Source organism: Eulemur rufifrons, chromosome 25 (genome assembly GCF_041146395.1).
Source record: "Eulemur rufifrons isolate Redbay chromosome 25, OSU_ERuf_1, whole genome shotgun sequence".
NCBI classification, from domain to species: domain Eukaryota; kingdom Metazoa; phylum Chordata; class Mammalia; order Primates; family Lemuridae; genus Eulemur; species Eulemur rufifrons.
This window is the reverse complement of record NC_091007.1, coordinates 11,016,742-11,043,339: the sequence shown is the minus strand read 5'-3', so window position 1 is coordinate 11,043,339 and position 26,598 is coordinate 11,016,742. Positions and strand designations below refer to the sequence as shown.

General features: G+C 39.7%; 1 protein-coding gene across 3 annotated transcripts in view; it reads right to left on the bottom strand.

Moving 5' to 3' along the window:
- Nucleotides 1-25,679, bottom strand: part of PTER (phosphotriesterase related) — a 49,914-nt gene extending 24,235 nt beyond the window's left edge. For 2 of the 3 annotated variants that reach the window (XM_069458684.1, XM_069458683.1), the window contains exon 1: nt 25,575-25,679. The gene's annotated coding sequence lies outside the window, so the exon portion shown is untranslated. Of the gene's footprint in view, nt 1-184; nt 205-25,574 lie in introns of those variants that run through there. The other variant, XM_069458685.1, reaches the window with a different exon arrangement.
- Between the last annotated feature and the right edge of the window lie 919 nt (nt 25,680-26,598).

Below are 26,598 nucleotides of genomic sequence, written 5' to 3'. Positions count from 1 at the left end.
CAACGTTCATGCAAGGGGCTATTCACGGGCTTCCACCAGATGAGAGTTCACAGACCAAGAAAGGGGAGTAATGAACAGTGAAAACAGATGTACACAACTATGCAGACAAGAGTGACTACCAGCAAAAAAGCAGGCTTCGGGTATTTTCCAGAGCATGCACGAAAGGCTTCAGCATTGCACATACCTGCACAGAAGCTAGTGGAAAAGGGATTAGCTAGAGCTACAAACATGTCGGTGGAAAGATTTGCTATACTTCAAATGTGAAGTTTGAGCAATCGGGGGGTATTCTACAACTGCTATCACAGCCTGGCCAGAGAAAACACGTCTTCTAGTTCTGATGGGTCTGGAATCAAAAAGAATGTGGGATTCTTAAAGACAAAAAAAAAAAAAAAAAAAAATAGGGATAAGAGAAGAGAATTAGAAAACAGTCCTACAGCACAGCTGGAAGACAGGGACACTAGGTAGGATTTGTCTATTTTTAAAATATATGGTGCATGGAGCTTCTTCTCTAAATAGACTCAAATCTGTAAATACAGAATACAATTGTTTTTGTACTATAGACTCATGATTCTTGCTACTATTTTTATGTCTTCTTACTGTAGCTTTGCCAAATGAATATTGAGATATCAATTCCTATGCTAGCTTAATAAAATTGAATACTATGCTATAAAATAAAATATATGCATGAAGTAACTTTGATCAAATATTTAGAAAATTTGCCTAATAGTGAAGGATTTGGTGTGGAGGAGTGTGGTTTGGGGGCAATTTTAGTTTTATCTCACTGAGCTGTTCCCACAGCTATTTCACCCTGGCCTGCCTGCTTAAGATAATTCTGTCTGCTTCGGCGGAATACACGTTTCAGTTGCATTTCACGTTTCAGAGAGTAGGATTTCCAGAACTCTTACTCTTTTACCTGTGAAGGAGGGGAATTTGTGTTAAATGCAGTACATTATCCTTATTTCACAGACATATGCTCTTCTCCTGCCCTTGCCTCTGCTGTACTTGGCTGTAGACCTGGTTGAAGGTACTAGTCTGACGATTTTAAATGCAACGGTCAAATTGGCACATTGATTTTCAGTGAATCGATTTTCAGTTCTCTTCCCCAACTTCTCTCACGACGATGAAAGGTCTAAGCCCTGTCATAAATCCCTTGTTCCATTTCATTCATAGCTGTTTGGTTTCCCTGAACCAAACCCTAACTAATAAAAAAAAAAAAAAAAAAAAAAGGAAGGTATTTCAGGGTTTTATGCAGAAGATAGGAAGTAAATAGCCTGACAGCTGGGTAGAGATTCAATGGAAGGAAGGCCAAGTGTGCTCGCAAAGAGACCAGTGAGGCATTGCTATGATACAGAAGAAAATCGGGTGATGGGTTGGTGTGAGAGGACACAGTGGAGATGGCATAAGCAGTTAAGAGATAGAGCAGATGGAACCTTCTAACTGCACTTGGACTTGCTGGTACTCTAAAAGCATCCTCCAAATAAACGGGTGTCTAAGAAAAAAAAAAAAGTATTGTCTGATCCAAATATATCAGCACTTCTATTTTTTCATGTGTAACAACACACAGTGCGGCTGTACTCTATAAACATCGCACTTAACGCTGACATTTGATTTGTGACAAAAATATTTTTTAAGCTGCATAATGTTTTTTTAAAGTTTGCTTGAATACTTCCATCGCGAGTGCAAGTTCAAAGCTGTGACACGTCATCTTTCAAGCAGCCTGGGTCTGCTTGCCGAACAACGGTGACACCAGGAGTCGCTCCTTGCGCGGAGTCTCTGCATTTCCACTTTCTCCGGTATTTATGGGGAAATGGTTCTCCTGCATGTAGATTTATAACTTTTAATATTAAACACTGTCAAAAAATCAAGAACGATGCCTGAAGAGAGAGAAATCCGACCACTTGAGTATACAGAGTAATAATGGGACCCAGCAAAGTTCTTCACACTGTAACATAAATAAAACAAAACTGCTCAGAGATACAAATAAGCAGCTTCTATTCAGAGGAAAATGAAAACGGTGGGTTTCATTCCCGCTTCACGCTTTTTTTCATTCGTTCGATTTCACTGAGAAAGTTATTCTTGAATTTGTTATCTGTTTAATCAACCCACTGAAAACAGGTTCTTGTTAACAAAAGAAAAAGAAAAAGAGGGAAGGAGGAAGGCAAAGGTGGAGGAGAGGAAGGGAAGGGAGGAAAAAGACAGTATTTCTGCTATTTCTACTCAGGTCAAAACGCAACATTACTCACTCCTTACTATAGGAACACACTAGAGTTGGGACAAGGGCGATATTGTCAAGGCGCTGTATGAATAACTGACCTTTACATTTTACTTAATTTGAAAAACTGCGATCTCATCTCTGCCCTTTTCATTCCCAGAAGAAGGTTGCCCACTCAATGCCTCGAGAATGTTTGATGTAAAATTTTTTATTTCGCTGCTAACATATAATCCTGAGAGTGAAACATATACCAAGTTGCTGGAATCCAACCGTTGGAACTTCCGTTTTCTTCATACAGAGCTCTCCACGTGGAAGTCAGTTTTCAGCTTTTGTTAGAGGGGATTTTCTGTTCCATAGATCCCTAGCAGTAGGTTGCTCCTAGCAACAGCAAGCCTTTGAGCAAATTTTACAACTGGTCCTTATTAACTATATTTGGTCGCCAAAGAGCTTATAATTTGTTACTTTTCATTCTTGGCAAGCCACAAGTTAAAGTTTTACACAGGTAAAACATCTATATTCTTCTCATAATTTCATCTGGAAGGCTATTCTTGAGGTGGCGTGGTCTAGTTGGAAGAACAGGGGGTTCAGAGTCAGGAATCTCTGGCTGTTTCATTAAATAGCTGTGTGACTTTGGGCAAGGAAGTTAACCTCTCTGAGCCTGTTTTCCCATCTTTGAAATGAAGAGGTTGGACCAGATGACTTCCAGATGACAGCTATGCATTTGTGATGTCCTTTAACTTGAAATGAATATTATTGATCTTCTATAGATCATTAACTATCTATGAAGGCTATACTTTAAGAATGGGTTTTTAAATGTATATTTTATAATATATGCATGTACAGACACGCATACAAATACATGTAATGAGAGGGAGAGAAAGAGAAAATGAATTTCAGTTTCAGGTCCTTTAAAGTTTAAAAGAGAATTCTAAGACGAATGGGCAGTTTGCAAGAACCCAGAACTTGGAGTCTTGGCTCCATTGTGTCCTAGCTGTGTGAATGCAGAACATTTAAAAGCTCCTGGTGACTTAGTTTCCTCTCTTGAAAAGTGGAATTACATCTGCCCGATCTATCACATAAGATTTGACATGCAAAGCAAGTAAAATGATACCTAAAAGCACTCCTTAAATTACAAAGCACCAAACAAGTGTTCAGGATTATTATTATACATTAAACTTCAAATTATTTTCCAAATATTTGCCAAGTATCCTTTAGGCAAATGACCTTAAACTTGGTCCCTAACAAAACTAACACACACAAAAACAACACAAAACTAAAAAACTAATAATAGGAGGTTGAAGTTGATGAATCAAACGAAGGCTCTAATTTGCTTATAAATGAATTTCTTCACTTGAGACCTGTGATTGTTAAGAGCAGATTGACAGTTGCAATTGACATCACCACTCATTAGGTTTTCAGAAATGACCCAGCAAAGTGATTACAGCTACAGGAGGTCCTCATTATCCATGGTTAACTGGTACCAGAAATGCCTTTTTAAATGAATGTGCTTAATACCGTGGGTTGGTGTCCATAGATGGCCTTCAGTGAACGTGCTTTCCAATGTCAAAGTCCTTGTGCGGCCCCTTCCACACTGCATCTGAGCTGTTCTGACTCGCCTTAACCAAGAGAATGTGGTGAAAGCAATGGCGTGCCAGTTTGGGACCCCATAGCCTTGGAAGTAGCTTCTGCTTTTGTGCTTTGGAGGACCTTAAGTTGCAATGCAATAAATCTGGCAAAAATAAATAAAATCTGGCTAAACGAATCTGAAGAAGGAAAGGCCCTGAGACTACATGGAGAGAGAGAGAGGGGCCCCAGCCATCCCAGGGTCCCCACTGAGCTCAGCCTTGCAGCTGTCCCTATGAAGGTACCAGACGACCCAGCGCAGCCTGACCAAACCACAGAATTATGCCCTCGTTAGACACCAAATCTGAAATTCCAATAAGACTTTTGCACTTTTTTTGTTGTTGAAGTTTGCAAGTGGATTGAGCATGTAATATGCATGTCCCGAACAATGCTCCAAATCCCGCTGGATTAAAATATCCTACACATAATTATTTTTTTTCTTTTATATCCAGACAAATGTGAAGACTGGTTTAAATTTTGCTTTCTTAGTGATAAATGAAGAGAGCAGAAACTGTATACATAAAATGCTCATGCTTATGGACTAAATCTGAAGCATGATGTATTTTATTTTTATAATTTCCAGCGGATGCAACATCATGGAGAACTGTCCAAATTTCAAATAACTGTCCAAACGTCCAAATACCAATTAACTAAGGTATTTATTTGGGATTACCGTTGCCAGATAAGCCCCCAAAATATGGTGGGGGAGAGGGATGTATGATTTCAGTTTTGTGAATACAATGCTAAATAATAAAGATTTAATATATATAATATTTAAGGAACTTATTAGCAATGCATGAAACACCAAAAAACCATTTGAAATTTTTCATGAATAGACATCTAGCTTCATACGTCAAGAAAAAAATCTTTCCATTTAAAATGATATTAATAACTTAGTCCTTAAAAGTTAGCAGAAGTAGTCACATAGCAGGGATCCAATAGAAAGCATCACTTGGGAGACAGTTACAACACACCCGGCCAGTTCTCTGACTAGTTTGTGAAAATGAGCAAGATCGCAGTGAGTGTGGTGATTGGGGTGATATGACAACCCTCCTATTTACGTTAGTAAAAGTGCAAGTTTGCCCAACTCTTCTGAAAAGCAGTTTAGCAACATGTATCCAGAGTCTTAAATATGTTACTTTGCTGCTGGGAATCTGACTTAACGAAATATTTAGATGTGCGTAAAAAATATTTATGCACCAATATTTCATTATGGCATTATATAGAATGGCAACAAAATGTCTTATAGGAATGTTTATATATATGCTGGAACATTATATAACCATTCAAATTATATTTGTAAAGAATATTTAGTGATATAGAAAATGCTACTATTATATGAAAAAGCAAAATTCAAGACTATTTTAAGTATGATAAATTTATGCAGTGTATACATCTTCATATATATAGGGCTTAACAACTAGAGATACTAAAATACTACACTTTGTGTGGCAGAAGGAGCAAAGATACACGATTGTTTTTTCATTGCAATCTAATGTATTTTTCCAGTTTTTAATGTTTACCTATTATATTTATAATCAGTAAAAGACAGTAAAATGGGAAAAAAATCCATGTTACTAGTACAAACCCATCAGATGACTATACTAATGTCACAGGCAAAATGATAGAATATAGACTTTGAGTCCTCCAGCTAAAAGACACAGGCAGGCAAAGATTTATGAACTTAAAATGTATTTCAAATTCTTCTTTATTAGCACAAAGTTGCTAACTGCCAGTCTTGCCTGAGATTTGATATTGTTCATGTGCAAATATCTCAGATCAAATGACAGGACTTTTTAGTGGCTGTGGTTCACTTTGATTAAATTCAAGCTATTTGAGTCAGTCTTTTGTCAACTGATTTTGACTTTGGTGGAAGTCTTGGAGCTTCCACCAAAACAGGCTCAGTGGCCTGAATAATTCTTACCACAGTCACTCCAGACAAGGACCAATATCCCACCTAAACACACTCCTATGTGGGGTCAGGAGCAGAGATGGGGCATTGTCAAGAGGACATTTTATAAGACAGTGTCAGAAATTATAAAGCATGGGGCATTATTTATTTCTAAGTAAAAAAGAAGCATCAAGGGCAATAAATTTTAAGCATAGATAAACCATATAAGACTGAAACCATAAAAAGAATCCTTTTTAAAGGAGGGTGAACAACAGCCTTTGGCAGATTAGCAAAAAAACAAGAAGATGAAATAGAACGTTATTATAGATTTGGTAAATATTTATTTAGCATCTATTAAGTGAAGTGTAAGATGCTGTGCTGGGCAGGTCCACGGGAGATACAAAAACAAATAAGAAAACAAGAGTGAATCCCCCTCCCAACCCCCTGCCCGTCACTTGGTGGCTGGGAACCAACAATGATGCCTTTTGTTCATATACTAAGCTCCTACTATGTGCTTCATTAACATTCATGTGCTCGCTTGTTTTAATCCAGCCCCATCCACGAAGGATTTGAGGCAACGGGCACAAAAGAGGCAAATAATGAAGGAAGAACACAAATATTAAAGCAGGAGCAAGGAAATTATACATAGAAGTGGAATACGCACTGGAGAAGATCAACCTAAATGTATAGTCTATGGAGGTTAAAAGTTTGTTAGAATAGGGCTAAACATTTCCCTGGAATACTTATTTAATATATTTCTGATAATAGATAATTCTGAGATCATAGCACACCCCTTCCACCGAATATCACATTATTTCCCTAAATCAGAAGAGCTAAAAATTATTAAAAAGCATTAATGTTTTCCCAAAAAGTCTTTGGGCTGTGGATTTGGAAGCCATGTTTGATTTTTCACCTTGTATCTTCACACTCCAAGCTCTCAGAAGACAGCAAATGTCCCATTTTAGCTTTTTATTCTGTGCTCAACTACATAGGAATACCTATGCTTTTTTTTTTGTAAACTTTCTCTTAATAAATACAATATTCCCCCTTCATCCATAGGGGATATATTCCAAGAGCCCCAGTGGATGCCAAAAACCGTGGAACTCTATACTGTGTTTTTTCCTATCCACACATACTTGTGATAAAGTTTACTTTATAATTTAGGCACAGTAAGAGATTAACAACAATAACTAATAATAAAATAGAACAATTATAACAATAGCCCATAATAAAAGTTAAGTGAACGTGGTTTCTCTTTTCTGTCTCTCTCGCTCTCAAAATATCTTAATATTTTTGGACTGTGGTTGACCACGGGGAATTGAGACCACAGAAAGTGAAACTGTGGACATGAGGGGACACTGTAAGAGCAGGAATCTTGAGCACATAAATGTCTGTTCAACCAATGAAGAGTATTCTATGTACCCTTCAATTCCACAGTGACGGAAGGTAACTTCAGCCACAAGCAAACCTATATTTTCATTAGCATTGTGATTTCTTTATAGGATTGTAATCAACTATTGTTACGCTTCTTGAAATATTAAGAAAAACTGCTTTGATTTGCAGATCTGAGGGCATAGCTTGGGCCTTATGTTCTCAGAGGACAGGAAAGCAACACAAAGAAGCCTTCTTCCCAGGCACCCACAAATTACACCTGCGTAAATTTCAATTCAAATGTTTGCTGAAGATCTGCCATGTCCAAAGAAGGATATGAAGGGAAACAAAGATAAAGAAAGAAACAATCTTTCCCTAGGAGGCTGAAGAGCCCCCAGTACAGAGCTTGGCAACTCGCAAACATTCAATGAGAGGTCGATTATTTTTATATATTAATGAGGCACTTGTGACATCAGGCAGAGTGCCGTCAGTGCTAGGAAAGAGGTACAAAGCAGGTGCCCTGTAGGATGGGTCTGGACAACTTTCACTGATGCTGGAGAGGGAAAGAAGGCTTGCTGGGGGAGGTGGCATGTCACAGAGACGTTCTGATGGCATGAGCAATGAAGAGCATGTTTTAGGGCTGTTAAGAAGCCTGTAGAGGCTCGTACGCAGGTTGCATATTTGGTACCCAGCGAGGATGAGACCTACATTAGGGTGATCATTACGTGGGCAGTGTGGCGTGTGGCCTGAATGGAGAAGCAGGAGACAAGTTAGGAAGCTCAAGCAATTTTCCTGGTTCCTCAGAGATCTCAAGAGCAGGACTGAATTTCAGGGGAAAGCCAGGCATGCATGAGCACTCCTTTTTCCCCCCTCTAACTTATAAGAGTGTTGTAATAATCATAGTTTGAAAACAAAAAAGGAAAACCTTCAACATTGACTAAAACCAGCACGACTTGAATACTTGACTGACCTCTCAAATGTGTTATTCATTGATGGGAAAACAAATCACTCAAGATAGGCGGAACAATTAGAAAGTTCGCAGTAAATGAATTCTGAACTCTCAAACCCACAATGCTGACCATTAATTAATAAAACATTGTATGAATGTGTCTTCATAAAACTTGAACCGTCTCAGAGCTTCAGCTTTCTATATTGCTGGTTTCATTACCTTCAGGAGATTATGGAATATCAAAAGCGTAATCTACAATAATAATGCTGTGTGTTTCTCTGAAGAGCTTAGATACTCTGTACACTTTAATTAAATCTCCTAATGTCCTGGTGAAGTAGGCAAGGGATCAGCAGAAGGTGAGTCATCAAAAACAGTGGAAGACTGGACCATAGCATGTGCTTTTAGGTGAAATCCGTTTTTATTGTTATCGTTCCCATTTCACCAATGAAGAAATGGGGTTATTGTTCACACAAAGATAGTGAGCTATTTTCCACTTTCACTAAAGTTCAGAATTGCACTGCTATAGACTCTGTAAGCATCCCCTGGGAGACCTTTAAAAAATAATATAATAACCATGACCTCTGAGATTTCTCCTTGAGAGTCAACCAACACTTATTAATGAACTTGTAAAATGTATCCCAAAGAAAATCCACATTGCCTTTTTCTTAGAAAAGAATACAGAACAAGAATCCCAAGTTATCATGATACATCATCTCTTAGCTTTGATTAACTGATTCATTGCCCCTGCTTCCTTCCCTATATCCCTAAGCTTCCGTCAGCTCCAGAGAGACGAGTGGACACCAGTCTTAAGGAGTTAATGTTAGGAGTAGGGTTGATTATGTTGAAGACACAGTACAAATGGCAGGGCTAGAAAAATTGGAATGACTAGAAAACACATGGGAGGCTGAGGCAGAAGGATTGCTTGAGCCCAGGAGTTTGAGGTTGCTGTGAGCTAGGCTGACGCCACGGCACTTCCAACCTGGGCAACAGAGTGAGACTCTGTCTCAAAAAAAAAAAAAAAAAGAATGAAAGAAAAGAAAACACAGAACAAGCCCTTACTCTTGGTTCTACCCTTAGGATACTGGGAAAGACCCTAAAGTCAGATTTCTGAAAAACAAACATACATGCAGCTATTGTATATGACCTAGTTTATAAACCAACTCCACTTATAAAGGAGATTAAAGGGCCCCAACCATTTTGTCATCTAGGACATGGTTCTCTCAATCCCAACCACTTCCTGACATCCTAGGAAATACAGCTCCTAGGGAAATAGAAACCCCCCCAGTTTAGGAAAAAAAAATCATAAAAAAAGATAAATGCTGTTGTTTTAGATAATAATTGGGTATCACTAAAGTCTTAAAAAGTGGAGATGCAAATCATGAAATCTTATGGGAATATTTGGTTATAAAATGGATATAGTCTTCCAGAATATGCTTAAAATTAGATTATCATGAAAATGAAAACACAAAATTAAAAATTTGTTGAGACTTTGTAGATCCTCAAGTTTGAGAAAAATTGCTTTAGAGGCAGGCATGAAGGAATGGTCTGGGAAGGAAGTCAAGGTGACAAATTTTGCCTAGTCCTAAGAGAGGGTGACACGTGACATGGAGACTCCTTTTGGGGGACGACTGGTATTTGATTTACTAAAAGCAAAGTAACCAACAACTTATTTCTACTCCCAAAAGCTGATTTACTACAATGGGGTCAAGGGTGAATCTCTAATGACTACATGTGTCATAGAGCAATAATCACTCTTTCCCAGTCTTTGAGATGGCTGAAAAAATGCTCTAATAGAACTCGAAGTTGTCTAGAGAAAAAGCCTCACAAAATTAAAAAAATTTCCTACCATAAAATAACAAATTTTAATTAACTAATTAATACGTCTATGCATTTAAGTATAAAGGGAATTTAATCGCTCATATATATTTTCCCCATAAAGGTTAAGGTGCACTACAAGATTTAGACATGGTTTTCTTGGACCATATTTAATTTGGTACCTTGATCATTGCTATCACCTGCTTTCTAAGAACTCATAGAATATGATCTATTTAAAATGTTATTTGACACAGTGATTTACATACTTATATAATTATGCCAGCAGCAATCTCCTTTCATTGTAGTTTTAACTGTATTTTAACAATATTGCAGCTGGGTGTGGTGGCTGACACCTGTAATCCTAGCACTTTGGGAGACTGAAGCGAGAGGGTAGCTTTTGAGCCTAGGAGTTCAAGACCAGCCTGGGCAACATAGTGAGACCCTCTCTCTATAAAAAATAAGAAAATTATCCAGGCATGGTGGCACACACCTGTAGTCCCCACTACTCGGGAGGCTGAGATAGGAGGATCGCTTGAGCCCAAGAGTTTGAGGTTGTAGTGAACTATCATGATGCCACTGCACTCTAGCCTGGGTGACAGAGTAATATTCTATCTCAAATTAAAAAAAAAAAAAAAAGACATTTTAAGTCAAATTACAAATCTGCTAAAATATGTCAAATTATTATATGCCATCCAAGTAAGGTATGGTTTTGAATTTAGATAGTTTTAAAGTAGGTAAAATATTATTTTATCAAATATTAAAATGTATGATGCTTATAATGAAAATGTTAGTTTCAATTAATGTTAAATACTAATTGATCTTAGAATCTTTTAGCTGGGCGAGACCATGGAGATCATTTAATTTGATGACTTCACTTCTAGATGCTAAAACTGAATCTTTGATCTTTTGAAGGTCAGATAGCTGAAACTAGAACCAGTCTTTGAGCTTGTGAGTCCAGTGTTATTTTCATGAAGCTATGTAGGTATTTATTATGAACATCAGAAATACTTATTCTTGTTTCCATTAATAGGAAGAGCTATTCCAAGGTAACACCACACATTTGCTTAGAAAAGACACTATAGTATTTCAGGGCCAGAAAATCTCATCCCAATTCCACTGTTCATGAGGTGACATGAAGCAAGCCATTTAATTGCACTGTGCTTTCCTTTTCCTAATTATAACAATAAGGACTCTAGCAATTTAGACTTACCTACTTAATTTGGTTTTTGCAAGAAGTGGTAATAAAAACATCTCTAAAGCATACAGCGTATCTAAGTGCAAACTGAATACTTAATAACAAAAACTCATCTTAACTATATTTAAACCAAGGAGCAATAACCACTTGAGTCATAATTGGGAGGGAGAACATATAAGCTACTGTGTGTCCTTATAACATCTGAACAAGCAACTCTTCGCCTTCTCAAAGGCACCATTGATTCCTAAACAGCGAAATGTTAAGTACCCATAGTACTGTTAATAGAATCTGAAGAATTTACTGTAGATCTACCCTCTAACTGATATATGCAGAGCATAAGCCCTTCCAAATATTAGTCCCTAGTAGTAAAATGTAGTTTCCCAAGTGACATGTAAAATTGTCCAGCTTAAGCTGACCTTTAAAACACAAACAAAACTTATCAACTGGCTTCTCCTGGATAAGAAATAGCTCTTGCAACTAGAAAGGATGGGAAGAATCAATAAGTAGGTTTAAAAAGTATTGTAGAATGCAAATTTTTAAAGCAAAAAATGTGTACACTATGCATAGAAAATAATCTAAAAGAAAATCCCCGGAGATGCTAATATAGGTCATCTCCAGGGGGTAGGATTTTTTCAGGCTTTTTTTTTTTTTTTTCTAATCTTCTTTTTCTCCTTTGTGCTTATCTGTTTTGTCTGATTTTGAACATGGATTAATTTTGTTACATATAAAAAAAGGTTACCTTTTGCAGAAAAAGAAATTTGCTTTCTTCTCTTGTTTCGAGGGAGGTAAGGTACTATTATGCCCACTTCAAAAATGAAACGAGAAAGCTGAAAATGTTAGCGGTTATGAGAGGAATGTGAATTGGATCCAGGCATCTCGTATGTTGGTACTGTTTTTGGTTACTTTGGAGGACCAGCAGAGAGGGAGACAGTCTGCAGAAACCACTTGCATGAGAGCTTTCACACCTAGTAAATACTAACGGGCAGAGTTGCAAATGGTTTCTAGCCATTTCTAAGCTTCCACTCGGCATGCATTCTTCACCCACAACTTTCATTTCTGGATGGCAACGTCGCCGTCTCCGATTTAAACAAGCCTTGCTTTCAGTGTTTAATTACAACTTAATGGAAATACCACTTGCATTCCAATTAGCTTTTCGTTTTCACATCACGAATGGGCATCCACGTTATTGTGTCATTATAATCTCATGTTATAATGGCTTCATAATGCAAGTCCCTGCAGGGTTGAATTAGTAGTTTCCTCTGGTAATCGCCCATCACTATAATATCATAATCACATAGGCATAGCTCCTGCATGCTGCCACTGCAATCACGGTGACATTGTAAGAGCATTTTAATAGTATTAGCATAGATTCTCCAGAGAAATCATCTCATTGTCACTGCATTACCATATAAGATTAATTGTGACTAAGCCCAGTTGTTGTGATATGAGAGCTTAAAAACACAAAAACTAACGCTCAGCGGTGAAGTTCTAAGGTCTCCCTACAAGCCTTAATTGAATATTTGTCCTTGCACAAGATGTTAAGTTTTTGTTTTGCTTTTTCTTTTTGTTTGTTTGCTTAGGACTCACACGACAGTAATAAATTGGGTTAGTCCCTCTCTGTGATGTACCAAAAAAAAAAAAAAAGCAGACATAGTCCCTGTCTTCAAGGAGTTTACAGTTTAATCAGGTTGACAATGAATTATGTACAGTATATAGGTAAACACAATGAACACTCTTATGCTAAGCAAAGTACTCTGAAGTATCTGGCATTACATAGTGATAAGAGTAACCAAGCAACGCTTCCTTAAAGAGGAAATGTTTAATAATCAACTAAAGGGTTAAATGTATTCAACATAAGGACTTCGAAGCAGAAATGGAGAGCACCAGGATTCATTGAGTCTGGCTGGCATCTTTTATTCAGCAACTGTGGGAAGAAGACAGACCACCAAAGACACTAGCAGTGGACACAGCCATATCCCCACCCAAAAAAAAAAAAAGAGGAGCAAGAAAAACAAAGCTCTCCCTGCAGGTGCTTCTGCTGCTCTGAGTGGAGAGAGTGGAAGCTGGACCTGGTTCTTTATTGCTTAGAGAAGGGTGAGCAGAGATGTTCTCCTGAATCATCAGCTAAAAGGCCAGAATAAAAGAAACTCCTGGCCAGGCGCGGTGGCTCACGCCTGTAATCCTAGCACTCTGGGAGGCCGAGGTGGGCGGATCGTTTGAGCTCAGGAGTTCGAGACCAGCCTGAGCAAGAGCGAGACCCCATCTCTACTAAAAATAGAAAGAAATTATATGGACAGCTAAAAATATATATAGAAAAAAAAATTAGCCGGGCATGGTGGTGCATGCCTGTAGTCCCAGCTACTCGGGAGGCTGAGACAGGAGGATCGCTTGAGCTCAGGAGTTTGAGGTTGCTGTGAGCTAGGCTAACGCCATGGCACTCACTCTAGCCTGGGCAACAGAGTGAGACTCTGTCTCAAAAAAAAAAAGAAACTCCTGTGCAGCAAAGCACTGTGCAGCCCCCCAAAAATCTCCTTGATTTGCTTTCTGTAGTTGAAACCCTGGTATCCAATGACTATCAGGTACCAGTGACAAATGGCACACGCTGCAGAGACTGGCAGGGTATTGTGTTCATTTGAGGGGCCTCTAATCTTCTGGCATTCTCTGGGGACACCACAGGAGAACTGCAAACGGATTATCGGAACTCTCAAGGAACCCTGTGTGCTCGGTGTGTAAGTGAGAACAACATCACAGCCAGCATTTAGCACGATCTTGCCCATAGCACGATTCCATAAACGTTTATGGACGGGGGAATAAATTAACCCGACTGGAAAGAATGCACAGGCTTCAGAGCTGCTTTGGGTCTAAAAACACCGGTGAATGAATCTGTCATATGTGTTCTCCGGCAGCATTAACAGCAGAAGGATTAACAACTGGCGACGTCTCTTATACTATTAGAGACTTGCGTGCCTTCTTGGTTATGGCAGATCGCTGCATTCTGAGGGATCATAGTCGCTAATTTTCCCTTTCTCAACTTGTGGGAGACCTCAGAACTACTCTGGGCTCAGTTTCCAAAATAGAAGTAATAACACTTTTTTTAATTGGAACACAGTGAGGATAAAGACATGCTCTCTGAGTGCTCAAAGCTACTGTTACTAACAAGCTGCACAGCAATATAGTATAAACCTGTTACATAAACAAAACTAGCTGTCCTTCCTTTCAACTTATTTTTAACTTCACAGGTAAATCTCTATGGCATGAGCTATCCTATTCCTTGAGTTCTTGTTTAGGCATCACCTGAAATTAAACTCTCTTTTCTTAGCTGCTTCTTTATAGTAACTTATTTCATACATTTTTCATTAAATGTTAATATCAAAAGGTACTTTTATTACATTTGATTATCAGTTTTTATTTTATAATATAGCATTCATCATTTTATCAAATTCAGTATTTATTATTTATTATTATTAGACAAAATTATGGATTAAAAATCAAGAACTTGGAATGTTTAAACCCACATATATGTGCCATAGGAATATAATATGTATATGTTATACATATTAATGTATATACATTAATTATAATATATGATATATGTGTATATTATATAATAAAATATACATATATGCACATATATGTAAATATTATCATTTTTTTCTATATTTTTAATTTTTTATTTTAGGATATTACCAGGGTACAAACATTTTTGTTACATTTTGACTTTGCCTCACCCAAGCGAGGATTAGAGGCATGCCCTTCCCCTCTACAATGCTCACCACATCCATTAGTTGTGAGTTTACCCCCTCAACCCCCTAATCCCTGGAGAATATTACTACCGTGTGAGCACCATAGTGTTGATCAGTTAGTGCCAATTTGATGGCGAGTATATGTGGTGCCTATTCTTCTGATCTTGTGATACCTCACTTTGGAGGTTGGACTCAAGCTCTAGCCAGGAAAGTATAAGAGGTGCTAGATCACTGTCGTTTCTTATAATTGAGTAATATTCCACTGTATACATATACCAAATTTTAATAATCCACTCATGAAGTGACGCGCATTTGGGTTGTTTCCGCATCCCTGCAATAGTGAATTGTGCTGCCATAAACATTCGGGTGCAGGTGTCTTTATTATAGAATGACTTTTGCTCTTTTGGGTAGATGCCTAATAGTGCTGTTGCTGGATTGAATGGTATTTCTATTTTTAGGTCTTCGAGGTATCTCCAAATTCTTTTCCACAGAGGTTGCACTAATTTGCAGTTCCACCAGCAGTGTAAGAGTGTTCCTGTCTCTCCACATCCTTGCCAGCATTTGTTGTTTGGGGATTTTTTTGATAGGGGCCAATCTCACTGGGGTTAGGTGATATCTCATTGTAGTTTTGATTTGCATTTCTCTAACAATTAGAGATGTTGAGCATTTTACTTATATTATATGTTTGCTGGCCATGATTCTGTCTTCTTTTGAAAAGTTTCTGTTCATGTCCTTTTCCCATTTATTGATGGAGTTCTTTGATTTTTTCTTGTTGATTTTTTTGGGTTCTATATAGATTCTTGTTATCAGCCCTTTATCGGATGTGTAGAGAGCAAATATTTTATAATTATGTATAATATTATTATCTTTGACACTGCTTATAAAAATAGTTTTTCTCCCTCTCTCATTTAAATGTATTAAAGGCAACAGAAATAATTCCTGATTCAATAGGTTAATCCCTAATTCAATAGGTTAATCTTTTACTGTTACAAACAATAGTCACAGTAGCTATAGAGTATCTTGAGGGCTACCAAAAATTAATGTCAACTTGCTGATTTCAAAAAATGGAAGAAGGGACACAGATGGGACAACTTAATGCTCTTCTGAACATACCACTCTTTTCCTAAGAGGAAGAAAAGCCAGAAATTTATCAACTGCACAAATGTTACAAACCAAGTTGATATGTGTCTTTGGGCAAATCACTTAAGTCTTGGACCTTGGTTTCCTCATAAATAAAAGAAAGGAGTAGAACAAAGTGATCTGTAGAGTTCCTTCCAGATACAAGTTCCCTGATTCTATGTGGAGAGGTGTTAAATGGCCCGTAAATGTCCCCTGCAGTGGTTTCTCCATTAGTTCAATTTGTTTAAATATTAAATAAATGAGGATATATGTGTAGCAGAAAATCAGACAGAACATTTCTTTACAAGGAGCATGAACCCTATTGACATCTTTCCCGATATGGATCCTTTTTCTGATGTCCCATTAGGCAAACCATACTCAAACAAACCGTACGACAACATTTACTTTGCTGTAAACGTACTGTACACAACAGACTATTACTAACACATGAATGAAACAAAAATACCTCACAGCCCAGAAGTTCCAGGTTGTTAATTATTTATTAGCATTTGTTATACTGCTTGGGAATGAGGATAAAATGGAAGCACAAGTATAACGGTGACTTTATTAGCCCTCAAAGAAATGATGCTGTCTGCCTGAGCCGCTGAACACTCTTGGCTCTTTTCCAAATAACAGCTTATGGGATCCATTATCTGTCTGTGTACGTATGTATATGTGTATATATAAATACATACTCACATACATACAGAGTTTTTCCATTTTCTAGTCATCCCAGTACAACTACAGAAACTGTTCTAAAAATTTTGTGCCAACTTAACCAAGAATAATTTTGTTCTTCAGTGGATGGTGAAATAAGTTTAAAAACACAGTAATCTGCTAAATTTTTGCCACTGTTTTCAAAAAGTGACATATATGTATATATATATATATATATATATATATATTTTTTTTTTTTTTCCCGCCACTGGTGGTTTGAACTGATTTTAGGTGGCATATGGGCATTTTTAAATGCTTTAAACAATTATTTCCTTATTTTAATGTGTTTTAGAAAAGAAAGTAATAAACACTATAAGCCTGTGATTTCATAGATATTATTGCTTAGGAGATGGGGCTAAAGCAAAAAAGTGGATTGGTTTAAAAAAATATATCAAGTAATTAGTGGTAACGGTAATACTTAATACATAGGCATAGCAAACACTCTTGAAGATGTTAGGAGAATAAATCAAGTTTCACAGGAACTAATGAAAATTATACTGAGTCTATGAAAATTAAAGGGCATATCAACATCTCCACGTTTTGTCACACTGCGGTCCCCAACCCCCTGGCTGAGGACTGGTACTTGTCCCTGGTCTATTAGGAACTGGGCTGCACAGCAGGAGGTGAGCAAGCAGCGGGTGGGCCAGCAAGCAGTGAAGCTTCATCTGTATTTACAGCTGCTTCCCATCACTCACATCGCCATATAAGCTCCGCCTCCTGTCAGATGGTGGGGGGAGCATTAAATTCTCATAGCAGCATGAATCCTACTGTAAACTGCGCATACGAGGGATCTAGGTTGGGCACTCCTTATGAAAATCTAACGCCCGATGGTCTGAGTTGGAGCTGAGACAGTGATGTTAGCGTTAGGGAGCAGCTGCAAATACAGATTATTGTCAGCAGAGAGGTTTGACTGCAAATAAATGTAATGCTCTTGAATCATCCCAAAACCATCCCCCCCCTTTCCCCGAAGTCGGTGAAAAAATTGTCTTCCATGAAACCAGTCCCTGGTGCCAAAAAAGGTTGGGGATTGCTGTTGTAACACATTCATTTGCTTTGGCCTAGTAAAGAACTAACTCCTTTTTTGGCTTGTAGCATCCCTCTCACCTCATCAGAAATATAATCTAGACTCCTCATTAGGCAGAAAAAGCTATTATCGAATTTTATCTCTCAGATCATTTATTGATCCTATCATTGTTGACATTATTTTATTAATAAATGATGTTGGCTTAAAATATAAATATGATATATTATATAAATAAAGATTAAGACATTGTGGTCAGACATAGTACAGCTACTAAGCTTTCCAATATTTGTAGACTAAAACTCTAAAGTTTAATACATCATTGACTAGAAACATAGAAACTACATGTAAGGCAGAAACAATATTTTAAACCTTCATTAAAACTAATGTGAAATTATTACATTATATAGGAATCATTATTGGAAACTTATTTTGGCCAAGGTATCACTAACACAAAAATCAAAATAAAGTGGAAACAGGTAAACAAAAAACTACAGTGTCGCTACATAATACATGATGAAAATTCCACATAAAAAGTCTTTTACCACCTTCCTTTGTCCTATCCAAAAAACAAAAAAAAGAAAGAAAAATGAATTTAAAAATTAATTTTTTTGACCTCACTATAGCAAGAATAAATAGTAGCAAAGGTCCATGAAGTATCCCTAATGCTAAGAAACTGCATATGATCTTTTATACATTATAAATCTAACAAAGAAATCTGATGGACTAATAGCACTGTAAGAATCTTCATGGAGATCATTTTAAACTTGGAACTCTTAGCTTGATATATCTTGATCTCTCTACCCAGATACACTGATGGGCAAAAAGAGAAAAGATAATGCCTGGAAGAGATGATGAACATCAAAAAGGAGCATCACAACCATATTGCAAGAGCCTTCCCCTTCCCTGTACATCCATAAGATCAAATATGCCCGCAAAGTCAAAGGCTCAGTAATGTCCGTATTTGAAACAGCAGATTCTTTCCTATTTGTGCCCTGAGTGAGCTGCTCCAAAATACTTAGTACACTGGAAAGAGAGAAACACCCTTGAAGATGCACCTTAGTGAATGATAATGGGGCAAGCTCCAAGCAGCAAAGAAGCAAAAGAGAATCTATGTCAGGCCTGAGACTTCAGCAGCAATGTGAGTGGGACTCCCAGGTGAGACCCAGGACAATTTCTAATCCTAGATGTGAGGGCTGGGAGAACTTGGATCGGCCTTGGGCAGGACAGCAGCAGACAGGGCTTCGGAGTATCACTCCTCCGAACAGTCAGGGGAGAGCTCTACTGCCTAATGTCAGCCTGTGAGATCCCTCCTGCAACAGCACAGGACATTGCTAGAGACGGTGTCAGACAGAAGGCACTAGCATTGGAGGCAAGTGGCCTCTTCTTAAATTCCTGTGTTCAGTGGATTTCTGCAGCGGCTAATGGATGGGCTCTGAAGTCAAAGACTGAAGTTGCAGAAACTGCAGCCTGGGAACCTCCCTAACTAGGAGACAGGCACTGACTCATGTCATATGCCAGAGAATGACAAATAAAAACACATGTCAAATAATCTAGGCCAAAACTAGGAAAGATGCTCTTATCGCCATTCTTGGATGAGGGTTTCAACAAGACTTTTGTATGTTGCAATTGGTAGTTAAAACCACACTCTACCCACACATGTATTGTCTCATATATGCAAAGTATACCTTATTTAATCCGTCCCTGAACAGCTATCAAATTTGGCATCACAGGAGGCTATATATTTCATTCATTTCTTATCTTTTTAAATTTTTATTTAAACTTTCAAATACAGACATTTTCAAAAACTCACAAATGTAGGGAGAATAGTATAGCGAACTCTTATGTATCCATCATTCACCTTCAATAATAAATTCCAATTTCAAACAGATTTTAAAGGGAAAATTGTTTCACAGCCCATTCAAAACTCCAAATATTACTTACATACTCTCATATACCACATAACAATCCTCTAAGGATTTCTGGCTATCTATTTACAATAAGAGATTTTTTAGAGATTAAAAAAGAAACCCCATTATTCTGTTCTGAAGGAACATTGTAGAGCTTGCTAGAATCACCGATAGTGTGCATTGCAGATATAGACACATGATATCAAACTGAGGGATTCTGTGCCTTCACATTTTCCAATATTTCTTTGACTATAAGAGCTTTTCTAGCTTCTTAGATGCACAACTCTCTTTAGAGACTTTTTTCTTTTCTTAGACATCTTCAGTTGATAATATGGGGACAACAATATCCATTTAAGCAACACGAGCACAAGATGCCACCTTACAGGGAGAAGAGCGGAGATAGGACCACTGTATATGCTATATCCTTTTACCCTTTTTGATGGTACAAGAAAGTATGCAAACTAATCCTAGCAAGTTTTTTATTCAGAGAGGAAATTGTGGGTAAAAGTATCTGTAGGTTGTTATAGCAAATATATGGATGGTTATAGTTCACATTGCAATAATAATGTAATAATGTGGCTTCAACTTCTATCTAATTGTGCCAGTGTTTCAAGTCTCAAGCGCTAAGCACTCCTCCAAGTAATGTTAAGAAGTTCCTCGGCCGGGCTCGGTGGCTCACGCCTGTAATCCTAGCACTCTGGGAGGCCGAGGTGGGCGGATCGTTTGAGCTCAGGAGTTCGAGACCAGCCTGAGCAAGAGCGAGACCCCATCTCTACTAAAAATAGAAAGAAATTATATGGAAAGCTAAAAATATATATAGAAAAAATTAGGCGGGCATGGTGGCGCATGCCTGTAGTCCCAGCTACTCGGGAGGCTGAGACAGGAGGATCCCTTGAGCTCAGGAGTTTGAGGTTGCTGTGAGCTAGGCTGACGCCAGGGCACTCACTCTAGCCTGGGCAACAGAGTGAGACTCTGTCTCAAAAAAAAAAAAAAAAACAAAAAAACGAAGTTCCTCAACTGAGCAGATCCTCCAATGACTTGAAGTCATCACTTGGTGGCTCAAGATATTGAGAATCAAAGAAACTAACTCCCAAAATGGTAGTTTCCAAAGAGACCCTAACTATTGTAGGGTAGCATGATGGGCTAACTTGTGTCCCCCCAAAATTCATGTGTTGAAGCCCTAACCCTCAGTGCCTCAAAATATGACTGTGTTTGTATTAATAAATAAGGTCTCTAGAGAGGTAGTTAAGTGAAATGGGGTCAGTAGAGTGGGCCCTAATCCAATAGGACTGGTGTCCTCGGAAGAGTTAGAAGGTTAAGCCGCCCAGTTTGCGGGATTTTGAGATGGCAGCCCCAACAGACAATACAGTCAGTAATGGAAGTTGTCCAGTTGAAGCTACAGAAATGGCTCTTAATTACATCTGGGGGTTCTGACTCTAGGAATTGAGGAGAAAATCTATCAAAAGGCCTAGCCAGGCAGGTGCGATTCAACCTAACGCTTTATTAACAAATTTTGATGACAATCAGATCCGAATAAATACTTATGTCAATGATGTGTCAGGGAATAATAGCAAAGCCTATTGAAACTTGAAGCAGATACCACTAAACATATGTAGAAGCTTTATGACGTGAAATGTCCCTGGAATGGAGGTCAGTCATTATCTTTTCTCCAGACTTTCAGAGAGCAAGACTGATAACATTTAACTTTTCAGATACGTACGGAATGTAATAGATGAGGCAGGTAGGAATGTGAAGGTATAAACATGAGATAACTTCGAGAGTTGATGAAAATACTTAAAACATTTTAAAAATCAATACATATATAATTTTTTAAATAGTAAGCAACGTCAAGAAATCTTCGTTGCTACACAATAATATTGAGGATTTTGGTCACAATGGGCTTTCGATTACACAAAAGAGCATTCAATTAACCACGATATTTACCAATATTCTCTCAAAGTGCTTTTCAACCACCAAATAATTACCCAATTAAGCCACTGCAAGATAAGCTGTTATTACTCTCGATTTAGTGAAAGGGACTAATAATTACTATTTTAACAGTTTCTGTGAAGACAGACTCAATGTTTACTGTATACATGGGTACATCCCACCCTTTTAATGAGTAAGGAACACAAAAAAACAAAAGGCTGATTATCTAAGTGCATTCAGTGGAAGACCGAGATGTCTAAGAAAGAACTAAGAGCCATGACCTGTGAAAACAGAGAATTTAATATGCAAAGCAGAGGCCATAATCGGCAGAAGGCTATGTATGAATCCTGCCAATACTCGGTATTGCAGACTGACAATAGAGAATCTTCGGTCGTGCCCTGAACAACATAATTCATCACACTAGTGCTTGGGGCAGTCATGTCCAAGCAATTTATCATCATCATATCACTCGTCTGAGTATGAGAGGGGGAGAACTTTGATTGTTAACCTCTAGGGAGACTGGATTTATAGCCAGCGTCCCTAAGAATGCAGCACGTCTCTGCCCAAAGCAAAATGCTCCTTGCTTCACTTCTGTTTAAGTCAGAGTAAAAGCATGAACACACTGCCCCTAGGTCACTGAGAGCAAAACCTAGGTCTGATACTCTTGGATCCAAAATAGAATAGCCAGGAAACCTTTTAAAAATACTCCTTGAAGCTATATGAAAAAAAGAAATTAGTCAATGGTAAGTCTGGATGATTCATTTCAAATGTCCTTTGGTGACAAAATAATTTCTGAAATGCAGCCACTGATAAACTGCATTTGGGAAGAATCATCTCTTCACAACTCATCCACGAACATTCCTCTATACTGGACAACTTGGAAGTGCATTGAAAATTCTAAAAAAATACGTAAATTGTGTTTTTCGAAGTAAAAATGACAGCCTTGATTTCTATCCCTTCCAGGCACAGAGACTTTATATATTTTACATTTTAACACCCGCCGCCCTTATGGAAGGTAATTAAACATCTAAATGCCATTCTTGCCACCTTTGATTAAAATTATGAAGCTCACTGGAGCATTATGGGAACCAGGGCACCTGCCATCTCCCCACAGTGGGAGGGGCATGAGTCACAAGGCATGTGTCGTACAGCACCTTCCCAGAGGCTCCCAATGTCACCCGGGTGTACATGTAGCACGCATGTCACTCACACCTTACCCGAGTGTATGAACAAGGCGGGCCAGGCCAGGCTGTGCTGCAGTAACACACAAATCCCCAAATCTCGGGGTCTAAACACAACAAAAGTTAGTTTCTGGCTCATCGTATATGCCTAACACAGGCAATACGGGGCAATGAGGGGCTCTACTCATTGCTGTCACCCCGTGACTCAGGGTAACAGGGCCACCACTGGGTGGTCATTGCGGCAGAGCGGAAGAGGTTGCAAAAAATCACTGGCTCTTAAAACTGTCACCTGGAAGTGACACGTGTCACTCCACTTACATTTCATTGGCCAAACAAGTCACATGGCCATGCTGGCCAGGAAGGGGACAGAGAAACAGTCAACGCTGATTACTCTCCCACGCTGAGCAGGCAGAGGTATGTGTACTCAGGCGGATACAGCTTTCACGGAACAGGTGGTCAGAAACACAGAGCCAGCTTATGCCAGATGGGACCAGGTGTCTTATTTTTCTTATTCTTTTCTTTTTTAAGTGAGGGAGGATGTCTACGAACGAGAAGACTTTTGTTATAAAAGTCTTATTAGAAAAACCTGGGCCACCCAACATATGCTAGAAATAACAGTTACAGAAAAACAGAATGAGGCCACAATTGGTGTATGAAAAAAAAATAGTCAACAACTATCTCAGCCAAGTTCCTAGGGCAGCTGAGCAGGATAGAGCTTGATCAGGAAGTCTCAATACTGTTACTGGATGGTTTACTGGGTTATTTCAGACATTGGAGGAGAAGGACTCCTCATGTATGAACACGTTAAACCAGATGGAAGCATGGTGGCCATTTCCCAAGCTCCTCTCGTGCTATACAGTTCATCATTTTGTCTTCCAGCTTCATTCCAGAAGCAATCTATAAAATGCCTGCTTAGGGATTCTTGACTTCCCGTAACCACAAAGATCCTGTCTATGGCCAAGACCCAGACCAGGAAGGCACGAAGTACACAGGCTCATACCTCTCCAGACTCTCAGTGTCCTACCTGTTATATATGTGTGTGCTCTTGTTCTCTGCTCCTGTCCAGCTCAAAATTTAATGACTCCCACTTCAAATTTGCCATTTTTCTTGATCGCAGATCCCTGCTTACAATTCGTAGCTGTTGGTTAACTTACCTATTTGTTGGCTCCTTCTTTGTTTCCTCTGGCCCCTCTACCCCCAACCAGAATATAAATTCCAAGAGGCTGGCATCATCATTTGTCCTGTTCTTAGTGGATAACAAATACATATTTATTGATTGAATGAACAGACCCTTTCTGATGACCTTGTAATTTCAACTTTATCATTAAGTGGTACAATCAGGGTCTTATTTTCAAATATCCATAGATTAGACTGAGTAGAGACCTAGAGATCAATTACCTTTTAAATCTGCCTAGAAAAGATATACAGCCTAGCTGGGTGCAGTGGCTCATGTCTATAATCTTAGCACTCTAGGAGCCCAAGGCAGGAGGATCGCTTAAGGCCAGGAGTTCGAGACCAGCCTGAGCAAGAGCGAGACCCTGTCTCTACAAAAAATAGAAAAATTAGCTGGGCCTAGTGGCGCACACCCATAGTCCCAGCTACTCGGGAGGCTGAGGCAGGAGGATCGCTGGAGCCCAGGACTTTGAGGTTGCCGTGAGCTATGATGAGGCCATTGCACTCCAGCCTGGGTAACACAGCAAGACTCTGTCTCAAAAAGAGAGAGAAAAAAAGATAAATGAAATGGAAATATATTTTGCTATTGTATTCCAAAAATCTATATTACATATATTTCAATAACTTGTATAATGCTAAAGCAACATCCAGACTCCACAAATGAAAACATAATTTCATAGGGTTCACTATGTGAATTTGGTGTTCACAGTATCCTTTTAAAAATTACATTGCTATCTTTCTATCGACAGCACATTGTCTGATCTGTTTTTCTTTGCAGGGTGCACTGAGATTTCTTTTTGAAGGGGGTCTAGTTATTTCTGGCATTACATCAGACCTTTAAGCTAACTGCTGTACACTCCTACTGTCTACGTAAAATAAAATGCAACTGGCCAAGTAGGTGTCATAAGTCCCAGAGCTCTTTTGCTTACATATATATATATATATATATTTTTTTTTTTTTTTTTTTTGAGATAGAGTCACGCTCTGTCACCCTGGGTAAAGTGCAGTGGCGTGATCATAGTTCACTGCAACCTCAGACTCCTGGGCTCATGAACCTCCTGCCTTGGCTTCCTAGAGTGCTGGGATTACAGGCGTGAGCCAGGGCACCCAGCCTTTTTCTGACAGATATTTATTCCCTGTGACACTGAATGCGACAATCCTTTAGGACAGGAATAAAATCTTGTCAGTTTCCTCCACTGTCGAGGTGATTTGAGGACGCATGGACTCAAGTTTCTACACAACGCAAAAGTTTAGCAATGTCCCCATCGTGGGTGTCACTGCGCCCGAGGCGTCTTTACAAATATCCCCCCATAGCAGGGCTGTGAGGACCCTTGCTCGCATCCCTAGGGAGGCGCACCTAAGTGTGTTTGTTATATCTTTGTGATAGAAACACTAGACAGTAAACTAAACGGCGGGGCTGAGGCCTGAGGCTTGGAGGTCCGATAACATAAGTTAGGAAAAGAGAACGAGCAGGGCCCCCAATGACACCCCCCAGGGCGTTCCCATCCAGCCACCCCGGGCTGACTCTGGCGTTTAAAGGCACAGGTCGCAGGACTTCGAGCAACACGCCCCTTCCGAGCCCGGGCCAGCCGCCCAGGCCGGGTCTCTCAGTAGGCTCGCGTGCTGCAGCGTCCCCAGGGCAGGCCTCCGCGGGGCTCCCGCTGGGGATCGCGCTCGGAGCCCTGCAGCAGTGAGTCCCCGGCGTCTGGTCCCCACCCTTCCTACCGGGCCCACAGCTCCTGCGCCCGCTTCGACTCCCAGGTGCCTTCCCGCCGCTCGCCGCGCGCCGCCTGCTCCCCCGGAGCCCGCAGCACTACCACGGTCCCAGGCCTTTTCCGTGTCCCCGCTGCCCTCCCTCTTCGCCCTCCCTTCGGGTCTTCTCCCCGCCCCGGCCAGGGCGCGCCCGGCCACGCCCCCACCCCCGCCCCCACCCCGCCTGGGCCACGCCGCCCTCGCCCTAGGCCATGCCCTGCGCCGGCCCAGGTCACTCCCCAACCCCAGTCTAGACCACGCCCTTCAGGCCCTTGCCACGCCTCTCCCTGGTCCCAGGCCACGCCCAGCAGGTCCCTGCCCCGCCCCACCCACCCCCAGGTCCGGTCTGGGCTCCAGGCAGCTGGCGGGCCTACTTCCCTGCCAGTCTTACTACCCTGTAGCTGCAGAATCGCTCAGAGGCTGGGAGGGAGCCCACTTCCTGTGCACCCGTCAGGGTTGGGGAACCTGCGGCCTTCTGATCTCAAGACTGTTCTTTTTTGAGCACCAAAGAAAGCAAGAAAGCGTCATCTTTCTCTGCTGCACCCCTTTTAATAAAAAGATTTGTTCTGTAAAATTTGGATTCAATCAAAAGGCCGCACTTAAGGACATAGCAGGTCACGTGTGGCCTTAGGGCCACAGGTTCCTGGATCCCTGAGGGCAAAAGAAGTAGCTACATTTTCCCCAGAATGGAGCCTTTTGGAGCTCCTTTAGTTTTCTCCAAAGATATCAAATCAGAGGTGGCGGGGCTGGCAATTTTGTGTCACAATAGGCTCTGGGTCCCCGTCCTGAATAGGCAGAACATTGATTTGTATTCCCAATTCTTCTTTTGTTTCATGCCCCTGGGTCTGAGTTTCCTCCTCTTTAAAATTAGAGTTCTGTGCTAGAGCACTCGGACTGGCCCAGGACTTTAAGTGACTGAAATAAGTTCCATGAATGTGTGTGAGTCTGTTGGCACAACGTGGTATTAGGAGAGGGGGCCACACACAAGGAGAAATAC